This window comes from Herpailurus yagouaroundi, unplaced genomic scaffold (assembly GCF_014898765.1).
Source record: "Herpailurus yagouaroundi ecotype Mexico unplaced genomic scaffold, PumYag 77, whole genome shotgun sequence".
Classification (NCBI taxonomy): Eukaryota; Metazoa; Chordata; class Mammalia; order Carnivora; family Felidae; genus Herpailurus; species Herpailurus yagouaroundi.
In genome coordinates, this window is record NW_024412388.1 from 31,142,592 (window position 1) to 31,150,912 (window position 8,321).

The 8,321-nt window shown below is 39.1% G+C and overlaps 1 non-coding gene across 1 annotated transcript; it reads right to left on the reverse strand.

The window, feature by feature from the left end:
• Positions 1-1,408: 1,408 nt before the first annotated feature.
• LOC121027876 (U6 spliceosomal RNA) lies at positions 1,409-1,515 on the reverse strand. The gene has a single exon (XR_005788962.1). It is a non-coding gene; the product is annotated as a U6 spliceosomal RNA (small nuclear RNA).
• Positions 1,516-8,321: the final 6,806 nt, after the last annotated feature.

Consider the following 8,321-nt stretch of genomic DNA (forward strand, 5'->3'; position numbering starts at 1 on the left):
CTCAGTTTGTTCTCCATATTTATGAGTCTCTTCTGTTTTGTCCCCCTCCCTGTTTTTATATTATTTTTGTTTCCCTTCCATTATGTTCATCTGTTTTGTCTCTTAAAGTCCTCGTATGAGTGAAGTCAAAGGATATTTGTCTTTCTCTGACTAATTTCACTTCGGATAATACCCTCCAGTTCCATCCACGAAGTTGCAAATGGTAACCCACTTTTATCCTCTCAATTGCCTGCTCAAAGTATTTTTTCAGAAAATCATTGAAATAGTTATGGATAGAGAATTTGGTAAGTAAATTAGGATGTATGGACAGTACAATGGAATATTATGAGGCGAGTTTTATAAAGGATAAGGTAAATTTATATATACCACATGAAAAATGTCTCAATATATTGTAAAGGAAAAGCTGGTTGCACACCCACCCGAAGCCCTTTTATCTGATGCTGTTGGGCCTGGTGGTTAGTTGTTACATGAAAAAAATCAATTAAAATGCAGAATGGTAAAGCATTACACAGCACACGGTTTTGTTTAAGAAAAGTAAGTTCCTGGCATATTATAAACCACTCTTTTTGGTTTAAACTTACGACTTAATAAATGTAAATTGCTTTATCAATCTTTTGAGATAGCCTCGGGCTTTTTCTGTGATGACGGGGCCCCTGGTGAAAGTGTTTCTTAGAGTGATAGATACTTCTTGCCTTTCACAAGTCACCCATAATTTCTTTAAATGTTTCTTTAAAGTGGAGCAATAACTAAACGGCACTTGTGAAGCAATCTGAAGGCAAAGTCCTTCTAGATGTGTGTAGCTCTTCCAAGGACAGAATTTTCATCTATACCTAATCTAACAAGTTTTTAGTAATTTGCTTTCAACCAGCCTTTCCAAAGCATTCAACTTAGTTTCCATAGAAACATCTCTTTTTACACCCATATATCATAACGGTTTCCACATGTTAATTAAATCACAGTAGCAAATTTTCCTGATATAAGTAAGTGGAATAAACCCAACAGACATTTGGTAGTCACGTAGCTCAACTGGCAGGAACAGAACTACCCAAAAACTCTCACATGCAGCTTCCTGGCCATGTTTACCGCGCTGTAGGCATCGGTAAGTACATTTTAGAATTGGGAGAATACGTTAAATAGGAATGAAGAAAGTAACTACGTCGTTTTGCAAAAAGTATATATGTTGTGGTGATGGTTCCACCAGTCTGTATTTGCTAAAAATCACTGGATCCTACACATGAAATGGGTGAATCTTATAGGATGTAAAACGTAACCATAATCAAGCTGTTTTTTTAAAAAAAAATCTATGTATTCACGTATTCGTGTATTTCTAGATTTTCATGAATTTTTGATTTTCATTGAACAGCTAAAGTACTGAAAAGAAAACAGTTTTCACCATTCACTTTTTACTTTTTTTTTTAAACGCTTCATGAATTTGCTTGTCCTTCTTTCGCAGGGGCCATGCTAATCCTCTCTGGATTGTGCCAATTTCAGTATCTGAGCTGCTAAAGCGAGCCCCACTTTCTACTTTTTATACTTATGTATGGTTTGAATTCGTAATGCAAAGATACATAAGTGGGGTTTTTAAATTTTTTTTAACGTTTATTTATTTTCTTGAGACAGAGAGAGAGACAGAGCATGAGCAGGGGAGGGTCAGAGAGACAGGGAGACACAGAATCTGAAACAGGCTCCAGGCTCTGAGGTGTCAGCACAGAGCCTGACGCATGGCTCGAGCTCATGGACCGCGAGATCATGGACTGCGAGATCATGACCTGAGCTGAAGTTGGACGCTTAACCAACTGAGCCACCCGGGCGCTCCTTTTTAAAAATTTTTTAATGTTTATTTATTTTTGAGAGAAAACATAGTGTGAGCCAGGCAGGGGGGCAGAGAGAGAGGTAGACACAGAATTTATTTAGTTTTTAAAATTCATTTATTTATTTTTAAACTTACATCCAAGTTAGTTAGCATATAGTACAACAACAATTTCAGGAGTAGATTCCCTAATGCCCCTTACCCATTTAGCCTATCCCCGCTCCCACAACCCTTCCAGAAACCCTCAGTTTGTTCTCTGTATTTAAGAGTCTCTTATGTTTTGTCCCCCTCCCTGTTGTTATATTATTTTTGCTTCCCTTCCCTTATGTTCATCTGCTTTATATCTTAAAGTCCTCACATGAGTGAAGTCGTATGATATTTCTCTTTCTCTGACTAATTTTCACTTGGCATAATACCCTCCAGTTCCATCCACATAGTGGCAAATGGCAAGATTTCATTCATTTTGCTTGCTGAGTAATACTCCATTGTATATATACCACATCTTTATCCATTCATCCATTGATGGACATTGGGCTCTTTCCATACTTTGGCTATTGTTGGTAGTGCTGCTATAAACATGGGGGTGCACGTGTCCCTTCGAAACAGCACACCTGTATCCCGTGGATAAATGCCTAGTAGTGCAATTGCCGGGTCGTAGGATAGTTCTATTTTTAGTTTTTTCAGGAACCTCCATACTGTTTTCCAGAGTGGCTGCACCGGCTTGCATTCCCACCAACGATGCAAAAGAGATCCTCTTTCTCCACATCCTTGTCAACATCTGTTGTTGCCTGAGTTGTTAATGTTAGCCATTCTGACAGGTATGAGGTGGTATCTCATTGTGGGTTTGATTTGTATTTCCCGGGTGATGAGTGATGTTGAGCATTTTTTCATATGTCTGTTCGCCATCTGGATGTCTTCTTTGGAGAAGTGTCTATTCATGTCTTTTCCCCATTTCTTCACCGGATTATTTGGTTTTTGGGTGTTGAGCTAGGTAAGTTATAGATTTTGGATAGTAACCCTTTATCTGATATGTCATTTGCAAATATCTTCTCCGGTTCCCCATCAGTTGCCTTTTAGTTTTGCTGAGGGAGACACAGAATTCAAAGCAGGCTCCAGGCTCTGAGCTGTCAGCATAGAGCCCGACGGAGGGCTCTAACTCTTGAACCGTGAGATCATGACCTGAGCCGAAGTCAGACGCTTAACCAACTGAGCCACCAGGCGCCCCAATAACTTATTTTATTTTTCCCAGGCTTTTTCCTCTAGTTTTATTAATATAATTGACATACAACATTGTATTAGCTTAAGGTGTACAACATAATGATTTGATATATGTATAAATACATAACTTTTATAATCAGAAAAAATTAAGATATATACATATATCAAATGTATAATTAAAATGTATAATGTATATATACATTAAAAATTATTATGCTTTAAATAAAACAAATAAAATAAAATTATTGTACTTTTTGGTTAGATAATGGAATAAAGCTTTCTCATAGACTCTGTTTCTGCCAATACCTAAGAAAGTTAAAATTTCATACACAGCAAAGGGCCACAACTCAGTATCTTAAATGTCGACAAGTGGCAGTCAAGGAAAGAAATAGAAAATTATGGTCTGGAGTATGCCAAGGTTTCCAACCCTGCCTCCATTCCATCAAAATTCATACTGTTAGGTTCTCAAAATCCTGAGAATTAATTAATACATCCATATGCACATATATTCCAAGAGAAAAGAGAACTACCTGGTTTCCTTATCTTTTATCTCTTCTCTCTGGAAAAGTGAAAATGGCCACTGGGGAGAAGGCGAAGTGAGGAGTGGAGAATGGACTAGGTTTTTTAGGTGGCTGTGAAGAGTTCAAGAAAGCATAGTAAATTGGGGGAAGTTCCAAACATTGAGGCTCTTTCGTATAGGAATGGGATACAACTACCCCTATTAGAGTGAACTCTGAAATAGACTCTTAAAACTTCAGAAGACCCTGAGGAATGCAGTATTCTAACAAAGGCTGCATACCTCCTCCCCTGAGTTCTGCCCTCCTCTCTTTCAGATAAGCTTATAAATCATAGAAAATGTGCATACAGCACAAAATAACAGACTTCAAGCTGCAGTTCATTAGGAAAAACAAATCAGTTTCAGATAAAGTGGGAAGGAATTTAGGAGGCAAGTAGAGAAATAGAAAAAATTCACCCCAAGTGCTTCGAACTCTAGAATAACCTAACAAGGAAATGAGCTCAGGGGCACCTGAGTTGCTCAGTCAGTTAAGCATCTGACTCTTGATTTGGGGTCAGGTCATGATCTTATGGTTCATGGGTTTGAACCCTGCATCGGGTTCTGTGCTGATGGCTTTGAGCCTGCTTTGAATTCTGTGTCTCCCTTTCTCCCTGCCCCTCTCCTGCTGTCTCTGTCTCTGTCTCTTTCTCTCAAAAATAAACATTTAAAAAAAAAAAAAAAGGAGGGAGGTTGGTGCCTGGGTGGCTCAGTCGGTTAAGCATCTGAGTTTGGCTCAGGTCATGATTTTGCAGTTCATGGTTTCGAGACCCACATCAGGCTCTGTGCTGACAGCTTGGAGCCTGGAGCCTGCTTTAGATTCTGTCTCCCTCTCTCTCTGCCCCTCTCCCACTGTGCTCTGTCTCTGTTTCTCTCACTCAAAAATAAATAAAAACATTTAAAAAAATTAAAAATAAAGAAAGAAAATGAGCTCAATAGTGTAAGAACTCAAAAATGAGACAATAAAACGACTGAAAGAGATGAATAGGGAAATTGCACATCTGATAACACAAAAACCAAAACAATATCATTATAGAGCTAATAAACACATCAAAATAGCAAGGAGTAGAATAGACAAGGCTGGTAATGGAATTATTCATGTGGAAAGAAGACTTGAAATAATCACAATAAAGGCAAATGAAAACCACAAAGAGATTAAAACCATCATCACCCCCCCAAAGCATTTTTTAATCAAATAGTTCAAACTATCCATGTGGAGAAGTACCAACAGAGTTCTCACTTCCTCTGGATTGGTTTTAAGAGGAACCATGTAGTAAAAGACAAGTAAAGTTCTTTCCATTTAAGTCAATTCCTGTGGGACGCAAGGAATTTAACAAAAATCCCCTACCCCTGGACAAGCAGAGCAAGACTAACTCCATTTTGTGCTACACCCATCATCTCATGTATAACCCCCACCCTAGTCAAGCCGGTGAGCACCCCCTTACTGGAAACCGACTCATAAAGGAATGCGGAACCCCTAACCGCCAAAGGATGTAAACCCCCACCTTTTGCCCGCCAAACTCGCGCGCCAATTCTGACCAGAGTGATAGGCTATTTCAAACAGTTACTATAGGGTAAATTGTAACTCAATTGGCCACCTGCGTGTGGCCTGACATGACTATGCAACTTTCTGTGTGTGTTACAATCTCATTGGCCACTGGCCCCTATAAAACTGCTACGCCTCTTAACCTAGGGGTCCAAGTCCCTGCTCCGCTGTGTCGGGTATACTTGGGCCCAAGCTCGAGCTTGCAAATAAACCCTCGTGTGTTTGCATCGGTATCGGCTCCTTGGTGGTCTCTCGGATTTGAAATCGGGGGCATTACAATTCCAGGTTGTTATTTTAATAAACAGCCTCTGAGACTTATTAATATTGTAACAGGAAGTGAGAACTTGTAAAGCCTCAATTTCAGTGGACTTAAAAGAGTACTGAAAGTTGGTACGATACATATCTATTCCCCAGAATAGACAAGGAACAGTGGGAACATAGAGTAGTATCTGAATGCTCATAGGTTTCAGTTGTGTGTGTGTGTGTGTGTGTGTGTGTGTGTTTATTTATTTATTTCACAAGAAACTGCTTTATTTAAATTAAAATTTCTTAATTAAGTTGCTTGCTATTAAAAACACAGCATGCGTATTAATAATCAAGATCCAGATACCTACTGGCTTTTCAATAAAATGAACAGGGATTTTGACCACATATAGCAGATACTCTCAGAATGAGAAAGAATCTATTTCTGTTATCTGAGCCATGGAAAGACTGTGATACCATTAGCTGGTGGCAGCAGTAGATAAAGGTAATACCAAGATTTCTTGGTTTGGGGACACTTGGTGGCTCAGTCAATACAGCATGTGACTCTTGATCTTGGGGTTGTGAGTTCGAGCCCCACGTTTGCTGTAGATATTACTTCAAAATAAAATTTCAAAAAAAAATTCTTGGTTTGTTAACTGTGGGAGCTACAAAAATTATTCACAAAAATGATAAAGTTGTATTAGACATGCCATCTACATTAAAAAACTTTTTGAGAAAATGCTTTCCTCTTGCCCAATGGAAAAGATAATCTCCTTTTTTTTTTTTTTGTAACATTGAGACAACTTCAAAATTTATTTATTTTTGAGAGGCAGGGGGAGGAGCAGAGAGAGAGAGAGAGAGAGAGAATCCTAAGCAGGCTCCATGCTTTCAGCTCAGAGCCCGATGTGGGACTGATACCACAAACTGTGAAATCATGACCTGAACCAAAATCGAGAGTTGGAACACTTAACCGACTGAGCCACCCAGGCGCCCCAAGCTTTTGACATTTTTAATCATATATAGACACGTACATACACACAATGTTTAAATTCTAAGGACATGAAAAAGAAATAAGGTCTCTCTTCTCATTTCTCACTAAGTCTCACTTCCTAGAGACAATTCTGTTAACATTTTCCACTTTTCATTTTCCTGATATTTATCATGATTTCTTCAATCAGTATAATTATTTATTAGTTTATTGATTTTAAACTGTATCTTTCCACAGCAAAAGATAAAGAAATTAACAAAATTTCCCTTCTTTCCAGCTTTATCCACCTCTAAATTTAAAAAAAAAAATTTTTTTTAACGTTTATTTATTTTTGAGACACAGAGAGACAGAGCATGAATGGGGGAGGGTCAGAGAGAGAGGGAGACACAGAATCCAAAACAGGCTCCAGGCTCCGAGCGGTCAGCACAGAGCCGGACGCGGGGCTCGAACTCACAGACCACAAGATCATGACCTGAGCCGAAGTCGGCTGCTTAACCGACTGAGCCACCCAGGCGCCCCCCCACCTCTAAATTTTTAATTTTAAAAATTAATTTGTATACAGAATGACTAAAAATTAAAAACTAAAACCTAATACCTACCATATTATAATTCTACAAATATTAACTGTAGAATCAAGTAGTATGATTAGACCTTTAGCAATGAAAATATATTCCTATGTCAGGACACCTGGGTGGTTCAGTCTGTTAAGTGTCAGACTCTTAATTCCAGCTCAGATCTGCATCTCAGGGTCATGAATTCAAGCCCTGTGTTGGGCTCCTGCCTACTTAAAAAGAAAAAGAAAAAGAAAGGGTGCCTGGGTGGCTCAGTCAGTTAAGCATTGGACTTCAGCTCAGGTCATGATCTTGCAGTTCATGGGATCGAGCCCCACGTTGGGCTCTGTGTTGACAGCTCAGAGCCTGGAGCCTACTTTGGATTCTGTGTCTCCCTTGCTTTCTGCCCCTCCCCCACTCATGCTCTGTCTCTGTCTCTCTCTCAAAAATAAACATTAAAAAAACACTAAAAAAAAAAGAAAGAAAATATAGTCCTATGTCATTAATGTAGCAGATTCTCACACAGAGAGTAGTGATACTGAGGCATTTTTTTTCCAGGAAGCAACTTTATTCATGCTGGCACTGCTCAGTTGGGTTCGCATCTGAAGAACTGAGCCCCGAACATCATGTGGCATAGTTTTTTATACATTTTCTATTTCTCTGTCTCCCATATATGGTAACACATAAACATGGAGTCTGATTAAGTGGTCTCATGTTACAAGGTCGTGAGGGATTTTGTCACATACTTATGTACTTATGCACATAGCCAGGTTGCCTTGAGTTTTTTTGTTTTCTCTTTTTTCTCTCCTTAGAGAGGGGACCCTACCACATTAAAACTTTACAACTCAAAAGGGAGCCTTCCACATATCAGGGCCTCGTAGATCTTTTAATTTTTCCCAAGCTTTTTTAACTTTGTCTGGTCTTATACCTCTATTACTTAAATCCCATATGGTCCTCTTTGTTAGATTCTATTTTCATTTCATTTCACTCTATTTCATTCCATTCATATCTATGAGTAATTTTTTCACATAGGATATGTGATATTAAACATTCTGAGTTCCCACACGTTTCTTGTTTTCTCTCATACTCAATTGGCAGTTTGGCTAGATATAGAATTCGGTTTCTTTGTAGCAGGATTCTTGCACAGAGTTGTGACACTGAGGCCTTTCTTCTTCTTCTTCTTTTTTTTTTAACGTTTATTTATTTTTGAGACAGAGAGAGATAGAGCATGAACAGGGGAGGGGCAGAGAAAGAGGGAGACACAGAATCAGAAGTAGGCTCCAGGCTCTGAGCCATCAGCCTAGAGCCCGACGCGGGGCTCGAACCCACGGATCGCGAGATCGTGACCTGAGCTGAAGTTGGACGCCCAACCGACTGAGCCACCCAGGTGCCCCATTCTTACCACATTCTTT